This window comes from Trichosurus vulpecula, chromosome 8 (assembly GCF_011100635.1).
Source record: "Trichosurus vulpecula isolate mTriVul1 chromosome 8, mTriVul1.pri, whole genome shotgun sequence".
Lineage (NCBI taxonomy): Eukaryota > Metazoa > Chordata > Mammalia > Diprotodontia > Phalangeridae > Trichosurus > Trichosurus vulpecula.
In genome coordinates this window covers 33637312-33658532 of record NC_050580.1, presented here as the reverse complement: position 1 = coordinate 33658532, position 21221 = coordinate 33637312, and the positions used below count along the sequence as shown (strand labels likewise).

The following is a 21221-nucleotide window of genomic DNA, read 5'->3' as shown; positions in this document are numbered from 1 at the left end:
GTACATGGTTCTACATGAGTGGCCCCGTGATAGGATAGGATGGGATGGGATGAGATGGGGTGGGGTAGGGTGGGGGTGGGAAGGCAATACGGCCATACGTTGACTTAGAAAAGCACAGAATAACATTAACTGTGTTGGACCGTATTTTGATTTATTTTGTTAAACATTTCCCCGTGACATTTCCATCCAGTTGGGGCCTCCCTCTCGGGGTTGGCAGACTGCACCCTGAGGAAGGCAGCAGGTCTGCCGCCCCTAGCATATAGAGCATAGAGAGCTGGTCTTGGAATCAAGAAGAGTAAAAATAGCTAACATGCAAATAGCCCTCTGAGGAGAGCACCTTACCTATGTTATCTCATTTGAACCGTGTAACAGCCTGGTGAAGTAGGGACTAGGAAGAAAGACCTTTAAGACCTGTCTCTCACACATACAGGCTATCTGACCCTGAGCAACCTCTCATCCCACCCCATTCCCAGAATACCGTGGAAGACTAGAAATCACAGTATAGTTTCTAAGCTGCATTGTTAAAGGGAGTTAGTTTCCTTACCCAGAGTTCCCTGCACTAATAAATCACAGGTCCAGTCAATAATAATAATAATAATAAAGACATGAGGGAGGCAGAATGGGAGAATGGAGAGCTGTGGACCAAAGGCTGGAGGCTTGGGAGCAAATGTGCCGTGTCATTTACTAGCTGTGAGACTTTGGGTAATTCACTTAACCTGAGCCTGAGTTGGGGGGAAGATGGCGATACCAGCTACCTTCCTTTATAAAACAGTGTGCCCATTGTCACACAGCTAATATAATCACGTAAATATTATTATATAATATTAATATATTGAATAACTAATATGTAACATAACAATAGGTCAGGATTTGAACTTTGGGGCTCTAAGCTCAGCACTGGATCCATTCCTCCATCTATCCTTTTATAAGGTACAAGCTACTTGAGAAAGGAGTGTTACACTTGTGTATATCCTGAGTGCTTAATACAATGCCTGGCATACAGTAGGTGCTTAATAAATGCATGTATAAGGATTGATTCATTGTACTTAGCCCCAGGCCCTTACTAAATAGAACGGTTACAGATCTTGGGTTCTGTTGGAAGGGTCTTTGAGAGCCCAGAGTTAACATCTACATCCCAAAGAGGCATTGGGATGGGATATCAGTAGAGGTCATGTCTTTAAAAAAGAAAGGCCTCCATATTTTATACCATCTTCCCCTCCCCGCTGATACATATAAAATGATAATGATAATAACAATGAGTGGTTATATAGTACCTACTATGTGCCAGACACTGTGCTAAGCACTTGACAAATATGGTCTCATTTGATCCTCATAACAACCTTGGGAGGGAGGTGCTATTAATATCCCCACTCTACAGATAAGGAAACTGAGGCAGGTAGACGTTAAATGACTTGCCCAGGGTGACACAGCTAGGAATTACTTAAGACTAGATTTGAATTCAGGACATCCTGACTCCAGGCCCAGCACTCTATCCACTCTACCACCCAGCCGCCCCCTGACTTAAAAGGGTAAGTTGGTGCAATTGGTAGTAAATTGGGGATTGAGTCAGAATGTCCCAGCTTCAACCTGGCTCTGCTAGGACCTCAGACTAGTCACCATGATTTTATATTTCCAAGCCTCAGTTTTAACTTCTGTGAAATGGGGATCCTCGAATCCTTTACCTGCCTCACAGGGTTGTTCTGACAAAAGCACTTTATAAACCCTCCTGCCTCTGCCACTAACCGTGCGACCTTGGGGCCAACCATCTCATTTCCCTGGGCCTCTGTTTCCACATCTATAAAATGAAGGGATTGGGTTACATGGGATCTGAGACTCCTTCTGGTCCTAGATCTATGATCCCAACATCCCACAATAAATATAGGAGCTCTTACTAGGATTCAGACCCATCTGCTGGTGAGTAGGCTCCATTATTGACAACTCACTATATAACCTTGGTTAAGACATTTTCCTTTCTCAGCCTCAGTTTCTCCATCTTTAAGATGTGGGAGCTGACCTGCAGTTTAAAAAAAAGTTAAAGGGCATGTGGACAAATCCTAGCACCGGCGTGGGACCTTAGGCAAGACGGATGAAATGATAGATAAATGAATAAATGGATGGGTAGATTGATAGATACAGATAGGTGGATGGATGGATGAATAAATGGATGATGGAGAAAGAGATAGAGAGATGCATGGATGGATGAATAGATGGATCGATGGATATAGATGATACATACATACATAGATGGGTGGATGGATGAATAGATGGATTATGGATAGATATAGATGACAGATAGATGAATAGATGGATAGATATATATAGATAATAGATGAGATGGATGGATGGATGGATAGATACGGATGATAGTTACATATACATATATGTGTTTGTGTATATATATACATATATGAATATATAAAATACATTTATATATATATAAACTATCTTTATGAGTTCTCCCATCCTATGATCTCATGAACTCCAAAATTAGTTTCCAAATCCCACTTTGATTCAGGGTACCAAAATCAAATCTGTAGAAAACCAACACAGCCTAACATTTTGGGAAGAAACAATCGCTGTCTGTGACAAAATAAATACTGATCAGTCTGGACAAATACCAACTGGTCGGCAACTGTAATTGTGTCTTTGTATCACACTCAACCCTGTGTGTAACATGCGGCGCAGTAAACCCCGCCCCACCCCCACTCCCAAAGTCCAGACAAGGCAGGCATTATACCCTGGGAAATTATAGTCAATTACTGGCTTAGTCACCAGAATAAAAAGAAGAGAAAAACGCATTTGTGTAGGATTTTAAGGTTTGCAGAGCACGTTAGGAACATTATCTCATTTGATCCTCACAAGAACCCAGTGAGGTAGAGGCTATTATTATCCCGATTCTACAGAATGTGACCTGGGTCACATAATTAAAAAGCGTCTGAAGCAGAATTTGAACACAGATTTTCCTGGAGCCAAATCCAGGTCAATCGTTCAAGCCACCAGCATTTATTAAGTGTCCACTGTGTACACTAGGCACTGGAATTAGAAACACAGTGAATGAAACAATCCTGCCTCACAAGGACCTCACATTCTAACTGAGGGCAGATCCCATGGAAGCAAGGAGCTGAGGAGGATTCCGAGGGTCAGCAGGGACCAGGCAGATCATAGTGTTCTTGTCTCTGACCCCACCCCCACCCCAGAACTTTCTTCCCAGCCAGAGCTGAGGTCAAGATAGCAGTTTGAGCCCTTGCTCTCTACAGCCATTATCCCTAGATAAATCGGAGCCAGCTGGAGAGACCAGGGCAGGAACTCCTTCTTTACCGAGAATCAAGAGATGTGGAGCTGGAAGGGACCTCACCAATATCTCGTCCAGGGATTCTGAACCTAGAAGCCATGAACTTGCTTCTTTTTAATGTTTTGATAAGCACATTTCAATATAGTTGCTTTCCTTTATGATCTTGTAGATTTAATTTTATGCATTTAAAATATGATTTTAAGGAGTCCAACTCCCTTGTTTTATAGACAAGGAAACTGAGGCAAGCAAGGGACGAGGGACTTAGTCACACAGCTAGTAAGTATCTGAGGCAGGATTCGAATTCAGGTCTCCCTGACACCAAGTCCATCTTTCTATGCATTACATCAGAAGGAGAAATACAGAAAACAAAAGAACTCTCCTCCCTCAGGGACTTCAGACAGAGGCACCAGGACCACCCGGAGCAGAAAGAGCCATCAGGTATAGAACTTCAAACTTGGAGAATGTCAGGGGAGAGATCTGGGAAAGGAGAATACAGAATGCCGGAGACAGAAGGGAGGGCAGAATAAGGAATGCCAAGTCTGGAAGCGACATTTGAACGAGACTGCCAGAGTGGCCGAGGGGCTTAGAACATAGAACACCCCACCCAGAAAGGACATTGGAACATGACTGCCAGAGGACGACCAGTATGCTCATTTTACAGCCAAGGAAATGGAGGCTGAGAATGGTCAAAAGACTTGACCAAGGTCACGCAACTAGTCAGTGACAGGGCCAGGACACAAAGCCAAGTCACCTGGTTCCAAATTCAATGTTTTTTCCACTGCTCCCTACAATGTCCCATCCTGGCCCCGCCCACCCACTCCCTACAACAGCAGACTCTGGCCAGAGTATCTCCCAGAGACGTCCTCACATGGCTGGCCAGCTATTCTTCGGTAGGGCATGGAGCTCCCAGCAAACCCAGCGAGAAACAGTCTCTCTTGCTTATGCCAAGAAGAGAAAAGAACCAGCTTCATGGAGCTTCGGGGTCCAGGCCAGAGAAGCACTCACGCCCTGAAAGGAGTTTCAAAGTAGGCATTTTACAGATGAGAAAACAGGCAAAGAGAGGTTAAGTGACTTGCCTATCTGAGGCTGGATTTGTACTCAGGTCCTTCCAACTCCGGGCCCAGTGCTCCATACACTGGACCATCGAGCTGCTTCTGGGGGTATGATTATGCCCATTTCACAGATGCGTAAGCAAAGGTTAAGTGCCTTGGCCAGGGTCATACAGCTAGTAAGAACCTGAGGCTGGATTCGAAGTCAGGTCCAAATTCAACGTTCTATCTACTAAACCACCCAGCTGCCTCTGAAGGGGGACAACATAATTCCCATTTTACGGATGAGAAAATGAGGTCCATAGCAGAGAAATGATTTGCCCACAGGCACGCAGGACATGAGTGGTAGAGCTGGATTAGAACTCAGGTCCTCTTCCTGAGACTTCAGGATGGAATTCCAGTGGCTTCTTCCCACTCCCTCTTGACTCTGAATCCAGGCCCCATTCCATAGCTATCTAAGGTGTCCCTTCCATTGTAAAAGTCCACAAGTGTGTGGGGTCCCAAACCAGGCTCCCGAACAGTCATGGGTGTCGTGCTTCCCAGGGCCCCAATGAGCCCGATGAGGTGGGCACACCACCTTGAGGTCACCTCCCCAGAGGGCCATGGAGACACGGGAGCAGACAGTACCACCCAGAGATGACCCCGAAGGGCTGCCCCTGTGCATCCTGGCCAAGCACTTTTGTCTCTGACTCCATGACTAACTCGATGGGCAAGCCAGCCCACCCACCGTGGAAACCTCCCAGCTGTGAATGGTTTTCTCACCCTGGGCTCCTTGTGACCTCCATTCAGCAAACCTTTCGAGCCGGGGACAACCTCAGACATCACAGAGCCCAGCCCCCCCCCCTTTACCAGCTGGGAAGACTTAGGGGCCAGAGAGGGGGACGGACTTTCTCAGGGTCACACAGCTAGTTAGTGGCAGAGCTGACGTGAGGAGCCAGGTCAGTTCTGGTTCCCCCAGAGACTGTCACTCTGCTGCATACTCAATTAGCATTTTAACAAGTGCTTGCTGAATTGAACTGAAAAAGGTGAGCCAGAAAGAACCTTAGAACTTAGAACACAGAAGGCAGAACATTGGAAATGGAAAGGACGAAATTATATAGATATATAATTATATATATTACTATATATTATACTATATATATGTGTGTGTGTGTATATATATATATATATATATATATATATATATATATATATATATATATATATATAGTATAGAACATCAGGGGGTTGGAAGAGTTTTTAGAAAGGAGAGTAGAATATCACAGCCAAAAAGAACCTCGGAACAGATAATTTCAGAGCTAGAAGGAGCTTAGAACTTAGAATGTAGGAGCTGGAGAGGATCTTAGAAGATAAAATATAGAATGTCAGAGATGGGAGGGATCTTAGAATTTGGAATGGAAGAGCTCTAAGGACTTTAAGACAGAAAATGTCAGAGTTGAAAGGGGTCTTAGAACCTAGAACATAGAATGTGGGATGGGAAGGGACTTTAGAATATAAAACATAGGATGTCAAAGATGGAAGGGGCTTTAGAACATAGAGTGCTGTGTTTCAGTCTGAGCTTCTCATTTTAGAAAGGTGAACTGTGCTCCAAGAAAGGCAGCCTGGATGGTGAGGGGTCTAGAGACTGTGGTGAATGATCTGTTTAGCCAAAGAAGAGAAGGAGGTGGAGAGAGAAGGAAAGGACATAGCTTTCTTTAATTATTTGCAGGGCTCTCCTCTTAACAAATTTTGGTTGAATTGAGAAGGAGGAGGAGAAGGAGGAGGAGGAGGAGGAGGAAGAATTTGGACCAGCCAGGTGGGACAGTGAATAGAGTGCCAGGCCTGGAGTCAGGAAGACCTGAGGTCAAATCCAGCCTCAGACACTTACTAGTTGTGTGACCCTGGGCAAGTTATTGTTTGCCTCCATAAAAGGAGCTGGAGAAGAAAATGGCCAACTACTTCAGTATCTGCCAAGAAAACCCCAAAAGGAGTCATGAAGAGTTGGACATGACTGAAAAACAACTAAACAACAAAATAATAATAAAACTAGCTAATATTTATATAGCACTTACTATGTGCCAGGCGCTGTGCTACACACTTAACAATTATTTTCCCACTTGATCAATAGAATTGAATTATGAAGAAACAAGAACACTGGAGAAAGGACTAGGTTGGTTCTGCTTGGCCCCATTGGGCAGAATCGGGAGCAGTGGGTAGAAGTCATGGAGAGTAGACCTCAGTTTGATATAAGGGGAAAACTTCCTACCAATCTGAGCTCCCCCAAAGTAGAAATGGGCTGCCTCAGGACATAGTGAGCTGGCCTTTGCCAGAGGTATTCAAGCACAAGTAGGGTAACCATTGCTGGGGATCAAGGCTGTGATAGGCATTGATCAAATAGGAATGGGTCGGACTAGTGGACCCCCTGCCCTTCCTTCTGACTCAGCCACTCTTGGTTTTGGGGATTCTAAATGGCTGAGCTGGGATGAGAGTCCAGATCTCCTGACTGCCTTCCACTATCACAAGAGCTGGAGCTAAAATGAATCTCAGGGAACATCTAGTCCAAATCCTTCATTTTACAAAGCAAGAAGGCAGGGAGCGAAGAGAGGAAGCAGCTTGGCCAAAGTCACACAGAGATTAGGCGAAGGCAGGATTCAAACCCAAGTCCCCTGACTCCAAATCCAGTCTTCTTGCCACTTACCCATGCCGCCTCTTCTCTATGGCCCAAATAACATTCTAACGAGGAGGGGACGGCGGGGGGGGGGGGGGGGGGCAGAGGGGGGAAGGGGGGAGGAATAATGACCGATGAGAGGAGCAAAGACTTTGCTCTCATTGTTGCACACGCTGTCGTAAGTTCTTGGATTTCCACTTGAAGTCTCTGTTGTTAAGCCCTAATTTGGAAAACACACAAAGAAAAATCCGAGGACCCAGTGGGAGCTGTTCATGGCAGACTCCCATAGAAGCAGCCGTCAGTGCGGCTCACTCAAGTGAAAGCCTGGGGGATTCTGGGACTGAATGAGTCCAACCTAAGGTAGGTGGCCAGAGGTGACTGGAGCTGTTGGGGCATGTCAGGTCTGCCAGGGCACCAACCCAAGCCCAGAGAGAGCCCATGGCCCCTTATACTGGGCTCAAACCACTGCATAGCCTCAGGGGCTGGGCAGGAAAGGAGGGAAAGGCTGCTTTGAGAAACAAAGCCAAGAACTGAACAACACGGAGTCATGGCATCTCAGGTACCCTGCTCCACCTCTGATTAGCTGGGTGACTGTGGTCAAATCATTTCACCTCTACTCCTCACTTGAAAACAAAGCCAGGCCAGCTAGGTGGCACAGTGGATACAGCCCTGGCCCTGGAGTTAGGAGGACTTGGGTTCAAATCTGGCCTTGGACACTTGACGCTTATTAGCTGTGTGACCCTGGGCAAGTCACTAAACCCTGATTGCCTCAACAATAAAGAAAATGAAGGGTCTGGACTACATGGCCTCTGAGGTCCTTTCTAGCTCTAAAACTAGGATCCTTTTTCTTCTGTAAACTCTTTTTTTCCTTTCCTTTTTTTTTAGAGGGGGAAAGGCAGGGCTTGCCCAAGGTCACACAGCTGGTAAGTGTGTCAAGTGTGTCAAGTGTGTCAAGTGTCTGAAGCCGGATTTGAACTCAGGTCCTTGTCACTCTAGGGCTGGTGCTCTATTCACTGAGCCACCTAGCTGTCCCTCTTCTATGAACTCTTAAAGTTTACCAATCACTTTCCTCACAACAACCCTATGAGGTAAGTAAGGCAAGAATCACTATTCTTTTTTTTTTTTTTACAGTTGAGGAAACTAAGGCTAAGGGGGCTGGGGGAGGGGAGAATTCTATAAGAGACCACTGGTGTTTCTGGCAAGATAAGTTCCTTCCTTTTTTTCTGGTGAACTCCGCTGCTCAACAACCTTCCAGGGCTCCCTACTGTCTACTAAGTGAAGTCCAAACTTATTAGCCTGGAAAGCATAACTAAATGTCCATATCCTTTGACCCAGAAATCCCACTCTGGAGCATAGATCCCAAGGACATCAAAAACAGGAAGGTCCCATATGCCACAAAACATTCCTGGCAACACTTCTTGGGGTAGGAAAGAGTCAGAAACAAGGCAGGTGCCCATTGACTGAGGAAGAGCTAAACAAATTTTAGTAAATAAATATGATGGATTATTTCTGTGCCATAAGGAATGAAGACTACACTGAACTCAGGAAAACCTAGGAAAAACTTTTCTGAACTGATGCAGGATAATGGAAGCAGAACCAGGACAAGGAGATATACAGTGGGTACAAAGATGTAAATGGAAAGGCCAAAAAACCTTAAATTTGTATAATTATAATGACCAGGCTAAGCTCCAAAGACGAGATGAGGGACTATGGCAGGAAACATTATGAACGCTGTCAGACTCATTTGATAAATACATTACTTTTGCGAAATTGCCTTGTTTTCTCTTTCATTTTAATTTTTTGTTACAAGGGATAACTCAATAAGCAGGGAAGGGAGGAGGGATGTATTTGGAAAATTACTGTGATACAAAAAGAAAAATATAAATAAAAATTAGATTTATAAAAAAAGCTAAATAATGATGAAAAGTCCCATCCCTCTTCTGTGGGACAGTCTTGTATTATGGAGGTGACCCTGGCTGTGTCACCTAATCATAGCCTTAGTGTGAGTTAAAGGCAGCTCTGATGACAAGCTGGTGCCTCTCAAGCCCTTATATATGACACTTTAAAGTTTATCAAGTGTTTTACAGACCCTCACAACATCACTCCTAACAATCACTTTGATCCTGGGAGGTAGATGCTATCATCATCCCATTTTACAGATGGGGAAACTGAGGCAGATAACTATTAAGCGACTTGCCTTGGTCACACAGCTACTAAGTATCTGAGGCCACATGTGAACTCAGGTGTTCCTGATTCCAGGCCCAGCATTCTATCCACTGAGCCACCTAGCCTCTTTAAAGATTAATCTCCCATCAAGAGTTAGCACGTCAAAAAAGAGGCTTGTACCTGGATTCTCATCTCTGCCAATGAGCTGTTTGACCCTGAGCAAGTCTCATTGCTCTTAAATAGAAATGGGAGCCACTAAACGTAGAAAGATCCCCAGAGGCACACATTCACTTAGAAAACCACAAACTAACATTACTGTCCATCTGCATTTATTTAGTTATGTGTTTATGTTAAATATTTGTTTATCACATAATTTGTTTTACTGTATTTCTATTTATTTTGTTAAATATTTCCCAAAGATATCTGACTCTTCCTTGAGTCTCAGGGAGGGCTGTGGGCTCCAGGGAGCCAGCCCAAAGGGTGTTTGCCACCTCTGTCCTAGGAAATTCTCTAAGATTATAAAGGCAGAGGAGGACATTGGAAGAGGGAGCTTCCTGTCCCAACCAAAAATAGAGCCCACCCTTATCCCAGTGTTCACACACACGCATACACACAGACACACACACACACACACACACACATACAGACATACATACACACATATACACACACATACATACACACATACACACATACATACACACACATACATACACACATACACACATACATACACACACATACATACACACATACACACATACATACACACACATACATACACACATACACACATACATACACACACACGCATACACACACACACACACGCGCGCGCGCGCACACACACACACACACACACTGCCTACCTTACAGTATTGTAGACAGGATCAAACGAGACCATACATTCAAAGCGTTTTACATTAACTAAATCTCTGGCTGGAGATACCACGGCTATCATAGTTGACCTTGTTGCAAAGGAGTTGTTGGAAAAGGAGTTGTTATTATCAGTTACTCCTGTCTCCCAATCCCCAGTAGAGAAAATTTAAAAAGAGATCCTTTCTCAAAGCCTGGAGTCATGTGGGCAGCACAAATGCCAGCAATAATTAAACCCTGCTTGCCCAAAGGATCTCAGACTCTTTGGAGGTTTGCTTTCTCTTGGGGGGTGGAAGGAGCCAGTTCTCCAATGCCTGCCTAAAACCCTAAGCCCTGTCCCCAGCCTGGAGACAAGAACCAGACCTGGCCTCTCCTGGGGCAGCCCCAAGGTTTCCTTTGTGCCTGCTGTGGGCCCTAATTCTCTGGAACTTTTCCTCTGTTGTAATGGTCCCTGCATGTGGGGCTCAGGGCCAAGCCCACTGGCTGGCACAGAATCCTAGCAATCACTGCCCGCCTCAGGACAAGGAGACAGGAAGCAGTTCTGGGATGCCAAGAGTCTGCATCAGCTGCCAGGCTCTTCATCTGAGCTGGAGTCTTGCACATCTTGGTCCTGCTACCCAGATACTGAGGTGTCTGACCAAAGCTGACAACCCCTGTGGCAAAGGTAGAAGAGATCTGAGCTTGAAGGCAGTGTGGGTCCTGGCCTTGACCCCAGTCACCTGGCTCAGTGACCCTGGGCAAGCAGTCTCAGTTCTCTGAGCCTCAGCTCTCTCTTCTAAGAAACAGAGGTGATATTCCTCATTGTAGATATGGGTGCAGATTACAACTCATCTACAACTCAGTCACAGAGGCTATTCAAAAGTTGCTGTAGCCAAAATCCCATCACCCCATCTATGGCTAACGTATCAATGGGCCTCACCAAATTTATCTGGATCGATAATTCTACAACAGACACACAATCTAAAATTGTGCCCCAAATTTGAAAATGCTTCAGTCTGGCAGGTCCTGTCCAAGCCTATGCTCTACTGGCACAACTTTGGAAGAGCCAAGGTTACCTAAGTGCCCAAACCAAGACTTGGCAGGGTGCCAACGTCAGCTTAAGGAAAGAGGGGAAGGGGTGAAGGGAGAAGGGCAAAGTAAGCATTCAGAGAGAAATGTTGGGGAAGAGAAGTGAGGGCAAAGGAAAAGCAATAGAAAAGTAAAAGGAAAGAAGAAGGGGAGAGAACATGGAAGAGAAGGAGGAGAAAGAAAAGGGTTTTTTAAAGTCTATAGATTGGAAGAAAACCATTCCTAATTGCCTCTGATATCATCCGTACCAGCAGCACCAAAGGCCACCTCTTTCTGGGTTAGTACACTTTTCCTTTAGAGAGGTGGCTGTGATGTATAAAGAGCCCAGAACCTGGAGTCAGAGGATCTAGGTTCAAATCTTAGCTCTGCCACTTACTACCTAAGTGACCTTGGGCAAGTCACTTAAAAAAGCAATAACTCCTAATTATATAAGGGGCAGCTAAGTGACGCAGTGGATAGAGAGCACTTGGCCTGGCATCAGGAAGACTCATCTTTCAGAGTTCAAATCCAGCCTCAGATACTTACTAGCTGTGTGACCCTGGGCAAGTCACTTCACCCCGTTTGCCTCAGTTTCCTCATCTACAGAATGAGCTGGAGAAGGAAATGACAAACCAGTCCAGTATCTCTGCCAAGAAAACCCCAAATGATAAGGTGGGGCAACAAGACAAGAGCTAGTCCCTTCCCTCTGGGACCTCAAACTTGAGACCCATACCCATAGAGGAATGGCCTACTGTAGTGGTGGCCAAGAAAGGGCTTGAAGGTCTAGGAATTCTCTTGGGCTAGAGGGGGCAAACACATTATCCATGACACTCCTGGGCTGGAACTAGATGAAGATGTGAGTGCAAAATATTTAATAAAATAAGGATACAATAAAATGTTGATAATGCCAGTTTATGGTTTTCTAAATCAACAAGCAGCCCTCAGGGAGTTGGCTTAGACTATCAAGTGGAACAAGTGAGCAGTCCACCTTCCAGAGGCAATAGAGGTGTTGATGAAATCACACTTCTTTCATCTAGACACAGAAAAAGGGGGAGCAGAGAAGAGGGTACTTTTGCAGAGTAAAGAAGAGACTGCTTTGTCCTCAGGAATGCTGAATTCAGATGAATGGCTCCTAGGCATGGTGGCTGGAGATTTGGATTGGAGGGTGGAGTGACAGCAGGCTGTATGTAAGTCAGATGGATGGACTGGCAGTTGGACAAGGGGGTAGAAAATGGCCAGGTAAAGAGGAGGCTTAGCATTCATTATGTGTTGGTAGTGGCCTCTTTCTGCTTCCCGCCCCCAATTAATTTGCAGAACTTTGTATGTATATATATTGTGTTCACTTGTAGCTGTCCAAGTTATATGTCCCCAGGGGCTTTGGTTTTTCTCTTCAGCATACTCAGTGTCAAACACCATTCTTGTATGAAATAAGTTTCCTCATCTCAAAGTCTCAAAGAAAACTGCCTTACACGACTTCACAGGTGTGCCAAAACAAGTGAAGTGACATCTCCCACAACTTAGAGATGTGAACAAGATTTTCTTTTGAGAGTGTGTTAACAGGTAATTAAGATGGGGCTAATTGAATAGGATGGAGCTATATAAGGTCTTGGATAAGAACCATGGCAGAATCTTCTTGGAAACGGAGGAGAACCCCAAAAGCAGGGAAAGAGCCAAGTCAGAAGCATGAGAAAGAATCATGGCCTCAACTCTTACTTCAAGTATTTCAGAAGAGATGATGTGCTCCATCTGCCTAAATTTCTTCACACATACCACGTCTATAGAATGTGGTCACAATTTCTGCGAAGTATGTATACTCCAGCACATTTATTCGACTTGTGGAAACAGTTTTAATTGTCCTGAGTGCCAGAAAAAAAATTGTGTTTCGAAGAATCTTTGACCCAATCAACAACTGTCCATAGTAGCACAGTCTTTCAAATTGCTCCATTCTCACTTGAGAAGGAACCTGAATCTGAGAAAAGTGATCAAGACAAAATTATATGAGGAAATCAGTCTGGATCCTGAAACTGCCCATCCTGGAATCATCATATCTACAGATATGAAAACAATGAGAGAAAGAGATTCATGGAAGAAACTGCATCATACTGTGGAGAGATTGGATCTATGTGGTCCTGTTCTAGCAACTCAGAGTTTCAGGTCTGGAAGACATTACTGGGAGGTGACAGTGGGAAACAGTCCTGCTTGGGATGTTGGTCTTTGTAAGAACTCTGTAAAAAGAGCTGGAGAGGTTTCACCACCTTCAGCTAATGGATATTGGCTTTTGAGTCTAAGACAAAATAACTATATAGTCTCACCACACCTAGGACCAGAATTCCCTTAAGAGGAAAACTCTGCAAAGTAGGGATCTTTTTGGATTATGAGGCAGGAGACACAGTGTTTTATGATGCAGACAGTAGATGCCACATCTATACATTCACTAGCTCCTTTTTAAGAGCCTCTCTGGCCTGTATTTTCCATTGGCCTCCACTCCAAGAGTGAAAATAACTAACTATTGACCCAATATCAGATGAGGCTGAAGAAACCACAGAGCATGATGACGACGATGACAATGACACTTGCTTCATGACACTTCCCGACACTTCCTCTGAAAAGAAACCTCAGTCCTCAACCCCCATATATGACTTTTTCATTCTTATATTGTGATGTACTTCATTTGGGGAGCAGGGAGAAATTTGTCTTATTTTGTAATATTCAGGCAATGAACTGCAGACTAGGGGGAGGACAGCATAAGATATATTGATAGTCCACATATGAGAGACAGAACATGTTCAATAAACTATGTGAGTTTAGAAAATTCAAGAATGACGAAGTTGATTTCCAGAAGACATGGATAGAAAGAACAATGGCACACCAAAGAATCAAAAGTAAACAACAAAATTATAAAGATCAAGTGGGACTCAAATGAAGAGACAGGAAAAGATATCCCAAACCTATAACTTGATGGCAATGGGAGGTGCACAGATGTTACACACTGCACGTGTTAGGGGGCTTCTCTCAATCTATTAACTAATTATGCTGATTTTTTTCTCTCTAAAAACAAAACAAACCACTATTTTTTAATGGGATGGCTCTTGGGGAGAGGTAAAGGTGGGGGGCGGGGCTAGGAGGGGACTATACACTGAATACTATGGTCATGTAAGAAATAGAAAACATGAGTAAAAATTAATTTTTTAAAATGGAAAGACTTGCTTGAACCCATGCAGAGTGAAAGTTTATTCCTTATCATCAGTATTATGAAAATGAACAATTTTGAAGATTCTTATAAATTGATTAAAAATGAAATGAATGGAACCAAGGAAAGAATTTATACAATAAAAATACTGTTAAAAAACACAACTTTGAAAGCTGAATGAACTATGATCAATAAAATGACTAAAAACAAAAGAAAACCCCAAATGGGGTCACGAAGAGTTAGACACAACCAAAGTGACTGAATGATGACATTTAAGCTTAGTGGCTTGCAAAGCCATTTACGTACATTGTCAAACTGATCCTCAAAAGAGGCTAAAGAAGATGGTGTAAAAATTATTATCCCAACATTTTTCAGTTAAGGAAACCGAGACTCAACAAAGACAATCAAATCGAATAGTATTAGATTTATTGAGGAGACATGTCCTGTCCTACATTAAAGTTGGAAAAACCGACTTCCCACTTATAATGGAGAAAGTGTGGCTTGCTTACAGATGGTCTGGAAGAGACCACTGGTGTAATGTGAGGACCAAGGAAGCTAAGGCAAGCTTTGGCTGCCCGGGGAGTCAATAGTAACTGCCCTGAGCCCTGGGCAGACACCCAGAAGAGTGGATCCATTGTGGATACCACATTGGAAAGATTGCCCAGGAGCAGCAGCGGTTAATTCCAAGGAGGGAAATGAGGGTGCTGAAGGACCTCAGTTCATCATGAAGCCAATAGGCAGTAAGCATTTATTAAGTGCCTACTACATGTCAGGCAGTGCTCCAAATACTTGGCAAGGAAAAAAAATCAAAGATGGTACCTATTCTCAAGCAGCTTGCAGACTGATAGAAGTAAGAATTTTTAACCTGAGAAATAGAAGAGTCTGGAGGAAGATGAGAGCTGTCTTCAGGACCCAGAGCAAAAAGGAAATTCCCTTCTAGCTCAGAGGTTTCCAAGGGCAATATACAAGCCACTCATGGTCCCCTCAGATAGACACAGCCTGGTTCAATGTATGTGGCTGTTGGGCTTGGGGGAATTGTTGTTTTTTAATGTGTTCCCATCATCCCCCTCTCATATTGTAAGAAAGTGTAGAGTAAAACTCAGGCAATTTGGGATCCAGTCTTGAGCCCACCACTCACTCCTTGTGTGGGTCCAGGCATAAGATCATAGTACTTCAAGCTAAAAGGAACATGAGAAGTCATCTAGTCCAAGACCACTTCAGACAACTAGGTGGTGCTGCAATGGACAGAGTGCCAGACCTGGAATCAGGAAGACCTAAGTTTGAATTCAACCTCAGATACTTCCTAGCTGTGTGACCTTGGGCAATTCACTTAGCCCCGTTTGCTTCAGTTCCTCATCTGTAAAATGAGCTGGAGAAGGAAATGGCAAACCACTCCAGGATCTGTGCCAAGAAAACCCCAAATGGGGTCAGGAAGAGTTGGACGTGACTAAATAAGAACAAAATCCAAGCTCCTCCCTTTACCCATGAGGAAATGGAAGCCCAGAGAAGGGAAGCAGCTTGCCCCAGTCATATAGCTGGTAAGCACCAGAGCTGAGATTCAAAGCCAAGTGTTCAATGAGTATCATATGAGAAGCCCATGTGGAAATTGTAAAGTCCCTGACACATATCAAAGATTATTATGATTATTATTATTAAAATGCACAGAAATTGATATTTATTTTTAGGAAAAAAAACAGTGATGGAAATGTACAAGAGTGTGCTAAGGTATTCCACTGTCCCTAGAAGCCCAAGTAATATCATGTTGGCCAGGAAGAGAATAAGAGAATCCACACACAGAACCTCAATGTTGGAATCAATCAAAAAAGACTTCTAGTGAAACCCAGTGTGAAGGTGAATCCCCTTTATATGCAACACCCCTAACAAGTGTTCAACCAGTCTCCACTTGAATACGTCCAGTGATAAGGAACTCACTACCTATTCTGAGCTGTTTGGGGCATTTGGACAGCTCTAGTTTTGGGGGAATTTTCTTTGCACTGGACAAAAATTTACCCCTCTTCAACTTCTCCCCATTGCTACTAGATCTGATTTCTAGGACTAAGTAGACCAAGTCTAATCCTCACTTCATATCATAGCCTTCCAACTATACTGGCCCACTTGCTATTCCTTGCAAATGAATTTCCATCTCCCATCTCCACACTTCTGCATTGTCTGTCCCTGATGCCTGAAGCACCTTCCTACCTTATCTCTGCCCCTTTGTTTCCCTGGCTTTCCTCAAGACTCAGTTCACCTCCTCTCTTCTGCCAGAGGCCTTCCTTGGTCCCTCCAGATGCTAGTTTTCCTCCCATCCACTCTATGTACTTGGTTATTGACATGTTTTCTCTCCCATTAGCCTGTGTGTTCCTTGAGGGCAGGGACTATGTTTTTGCCTTTGTGTCTCCAGCGCTCAGCACAGCATCTGGAATACAATAAGTGTTTAATAAATGCTTGATTGATTGACTGACCTGAAGACAAGAAAGCACATCTCTTCTCTCTTCAGTCTTCTCTCCTCCAGGCTGAACATTCCCAGTCCCTTCAACTAACACTTCAAGGCTGAAGAGAGAGCATCTCTACCCTTTCACTGCAGAAAAGGATGATGCCTGATTTCCCAGGTCAAATAAAGGGGTTGGTCTCAGGTCCCTCCGGTTCTGATGCTATGATGCCACGAGCCTCGGTCTCTGGCCTTGGATTTGTTACTCTAGAGAGCAAATCACTGCATCCTTTGGGGTGAGACAGGCAAAATAAGGCTGACTGGAATCAGAATAAATCCTCCTAAATTCTGAAAAGGACGAGTCACAAGATTCATGGATCTTCTGAGTTGTCTATAGATGATTAGCTCCCATTAGGGAGAAAAGGTCACAGCATCCCAGTTGCCACACTACCCTGAAGACTCACTCACATTTTGGAAGCTGGGAAAGAACACCCTCTACTAAAGTCACAAGCTAAACCGCTTGGATCAGGCTGTGATTGATAAGAAGGATAACAACTCCAACACAGATTATATTACATTCACTTTCTCAGTTGCCCCATCATACTGCCGACTCACACTGTGCTTGCAATCCACTAAAACCCCCAGATCTTTTTCAGACGAACTGCTTTATAGCCACACTTTCCCCATCTTATATTTGTGAAGTCAGTGTTTTCAACCCAAGTGCTTACACAGCACATTTATCCTTATTAATTCTAACCTTGTTAGATTCAACTTTCTCCTCCTCTCTGAGCCTCAGTTTCCTGAAGCTGGGACAATAATATTTGTCAGCCTCCTTTCGAGCTTAATTAGATAACGTTTGTAAGTCCCTGAATAATTTCAAGGTTTGCAAAGCACTTTTCAGACATACTATTAACCCAATCCTGCACATGAGGAAAATGAGGCTCAGAGAAATTGTCGGTTGCTAATTTGTGTCAGAGGCAGGACCTGAATCCAGGTCCCTAATTTGAAGTGCAGATCCTCTCTACATCACACTGCCTTTAATAAAATGCCCCTCTGTAACAATGTTATAGTGAAGATACAATGAACTTTACCCAAAGGTCCCACCAGGGAAGGACTAACTAACCTATCTGAATAATGAAGCATTAAGTTACAAAATATCAAGGTATCAACATGTCTCTTGTCTGCATATGAAACACAGTCACACACGCACACACACACACACACACACACACACACACACACACACACACAGCTGACCTTTGTACTTCCTTCAGGAGAAGGCAGACTGTCATTGAGCAAATCAATACTGTAAAACAAAGAGATACATCTGGCCTACTTAAACAGCATGGCCCACAAACAATTTTTAAACAGTAGGACTTATATTTAACTGTAAAAGTACTCATTGCAAATGATTCATACTATATCTTTAGAGGATTTTCCCCCTCCTCTGATCCAGCCACTACTGCTGTTGTTTCAATTTTTTACCCCAAAGAAGTGATTTCCAAGATAAGGGGAACTCCCAGGGTGGATAAGCCTTTCCTCAACGCAGATCAGCCTTAGAAAGTGGCCTGGGGTATACAGAGTGGTTACTTGCCCTCAATCACACAGCAGGAAGTACCCAAAACAAGCCTTGAGCCCTGTCTTTTTCAGGCCAGCCCTCTGTCCTCTAGACCCCACAGTCTATATGGAACAGTAATGGACAAAAGTCCTTTAAAAATGTTCTCTCTGCCTTTAGCTGTGTCTATAAAATGTCTTCCAAATGTTCTGAAAGTGAAAGAGAATCCTAGAGCGATACCTCTGGGGCCAAAGTGGAGAAAGCCCCAGACTGAGGTCGAGAGAACTGGGGTCTCAGTCTCTAGCTGTCTACAGCTTTGGGCAAGGCCTCACTTCTCTGAGCATCCTTCTTCTTCTGTCCAGTGAAAGGCTTAGTTAGAACAGATGGCCACTCTCTAGGGCCTTCCAAAGCTGGGGGCCATTCTTCCTTCCCAGGTTTGTCTCATAATTACACTCTCTCACGACTTCTACGCCAAAGTTAACTAGACTATTCTCTCACCCCTCAAAGTCAATACTATGATCTCCAGCCCCCTGAAATGCCTCTTCTTCTTCTTCTTCTTCTTCTTCTTCTTCTTCTTCTTCTTCTTCTTCTTCTTCTTCTTCTTCTTCTTCTTCTTCTTCTTCTTCTTCTTCACCCTAATTGAGGCATGCTCATTTTACAGATAAGGAAACTGAGGCAAACAGGGTGAAGTGACTTGCCCAGGGTCACACAGCTAGTGTCTGCAGCTAGATTTGAATTCAGGAAGATGAGTCTTCCTAATTCCAAGCCCAGTGCTCTATCCACTGTGCCACCTAGCTGACCTGAATTTTTTCCTACCTATCCTTCGAAGGCCAATTCAAAGTGCCACGCCTCTTCAGGAAAACTGCCTGATTCCTACTTATCTCAGAGATAAGTATAACTTATCTCCTCTCCAGATCTCCCATAGCATTTTTATTGGCATGTTTCTATCATGTTAAACCAGGCATTATAGTTTTCATTGAGCAGCTAGGTGTAAGGCCAATCAGTAAGGGAAAGATCTTTCCCACCCATTGAATACAATTGTGGGGCCAACAAAAGGAGGCCTGATTAGAGGCAGGCCCACACCCTTTTGCTAACTAGGCTTGAGGCCCAGGCCCATACCCTTTTGCTAGTTAAGCAGATGTGGGTGTGAAGCCCTCAGGGCCCTAAGGGAAGTTGCAAAGGCCAGAGCCAATGGTATGTGCACTGAGTTCTAGTCAATCAGATGCTAACTAGAACTGTATAAAAAGAGATCCTAGAATTGAGAGCTGCAGGATTCAGGAGCAGACATCAAGAAGACATTGAGGAAGCAGACACTGAGAGAGAGTCAGCGATGGGAGAGACTGCAGATTGGAGAGTTCAGAGGAAGAGGGTTTCAGAGATCAAAAAGCAGAATCCAAAGAGAGCTACAGGATTTGGAATTCAGCCTCAGGAGGAGCAGAGCTGCAGAAGAGAGTGCTGATGGGAGAGTTAGTTCATGAGCGATTATTTACAGGAAGTCCCTGGCAAGGGGGAGATTGCCAGATGGCTTGGCTCCTTGCTATAATATTGTGTTATAATTTCCTTGTTGCTACATTGAGTGGGGCTTACTGGCTTTGGAATATTATTGCTACTATATGGAACTGGAATTACTAGTCCTGGGATTGGATTCTGTCATATCTAAATAAATGTTATACTTCATCTGCCTTCCACCTAGAGAATTTCTTATACTTCGTGATTCCAAACCATTCAGGCATATTCATGGTCATCCTCGAGGTCACAAATCTTGCCTTACTGATATACCAGGGGGCCCAATGGATAGAGTGGCAGGCCTAGAGTCAGGAAGACTCATCTTCCTGAGTTCAAATGTGATCTCAGATGCTTATAGAAGTGACCTGGGGAAAGTCACTTCACTCTGTTTACCTCAGTTTCCTCATCTGTAAAAATGAGCTGGAGAAGGAAATGGCAAGCCACTCTAGTATCTCTGCCAAGAAAACTCCAAATGAGGCCACAGTCAGACACGACTGAACAACGACAAAAATAGCTTAATTGTTCTCCCCCTACTACAGAGTAAGCTTCTTGAGAACACTAACTGTGCCTAAATAATAATAACTATAAATATGGGGCTTGGGATAGGGACTAGACACGTGATTATGTTGGTATAGGGAGCTCCCAGGTGAGGAAAGTCCCTTTGCCAATGCAGGTCACCTGAGTCCCAAATAGAGCTATAAAGATACATTGCTTAGCCAAGTTCCTCACTTCCATCTGAGTTTCTTGCCAGTTCTGGGAGACACTTATTGCTTCTGATTACTTATGAGGAACCAAGGCTCAGGAGTCAGATAGCTTACCTGAGGTCCCACAGGGACAGAAGCAGGATTCCAACCCAAATGCTTTGCCTCTGACTGCACTGTGCCCCCACCTCACCCCCACATCCCACCTGCTCTTATCTCAGCTCTGCGTCTCTACCCCCCCAAAAAAAATCAGGCTCCAAGCTTTGCCCTCAGGAAATGCTTCATTACTGTGGGGGGCTTGGATGGCTGTAGTCCCAAGGTCTATTCCATTCAATAGTCTTTCTCATTCTGTGGCTCTAAGATGGACCCACAAGAACCATCATTCTAAAATCCCATGTTCCACACGATGCCTCCCCCCAACCCCTCTTAATTCTAGGGCCTTCCCCCTGTCCATTATTTCCTATTTATTCTGGCTATAGCCTTTTGTATAGATTTGTTTGCATTTTGTTTTCCCCATTTGAATGTAAGCTCCTTGAGGTCATGGGCCATCCTCTTCCTCTTTGGGGGGATCCCCATAGCTTGGTATATAGTGGGAACTCAAGAAATGTTTATGGATTAATTGATTCCTCCCCACTGCCAGGTGCCAGTTTCAGTGAATAAATGAGACTTTGATGCTCTAGGAATGACACATGTGGTTGCCAGTAATGATGAGTGAGACTCATTTTTGTATCTATAAAATGGGACAAATACACACACACACACAC

The 21221-nt window shown here is 44.1% G+C and overlaps 1 protein-coding gene across 1 annotated transcript in view; it reads right to left on the bottom strand.

The window, feature by feature from the left end:
- The window catches only part of ADAMTS14 (ADAM metallopeptidase with thrombospondin type 1 motif 14), a 107399-nt gene that overhangs the window by 61174 nt on the left and 25004 nt on the right, over positions 1 to 21221 (bottom strand). The window lies entirely within an intron of this gene.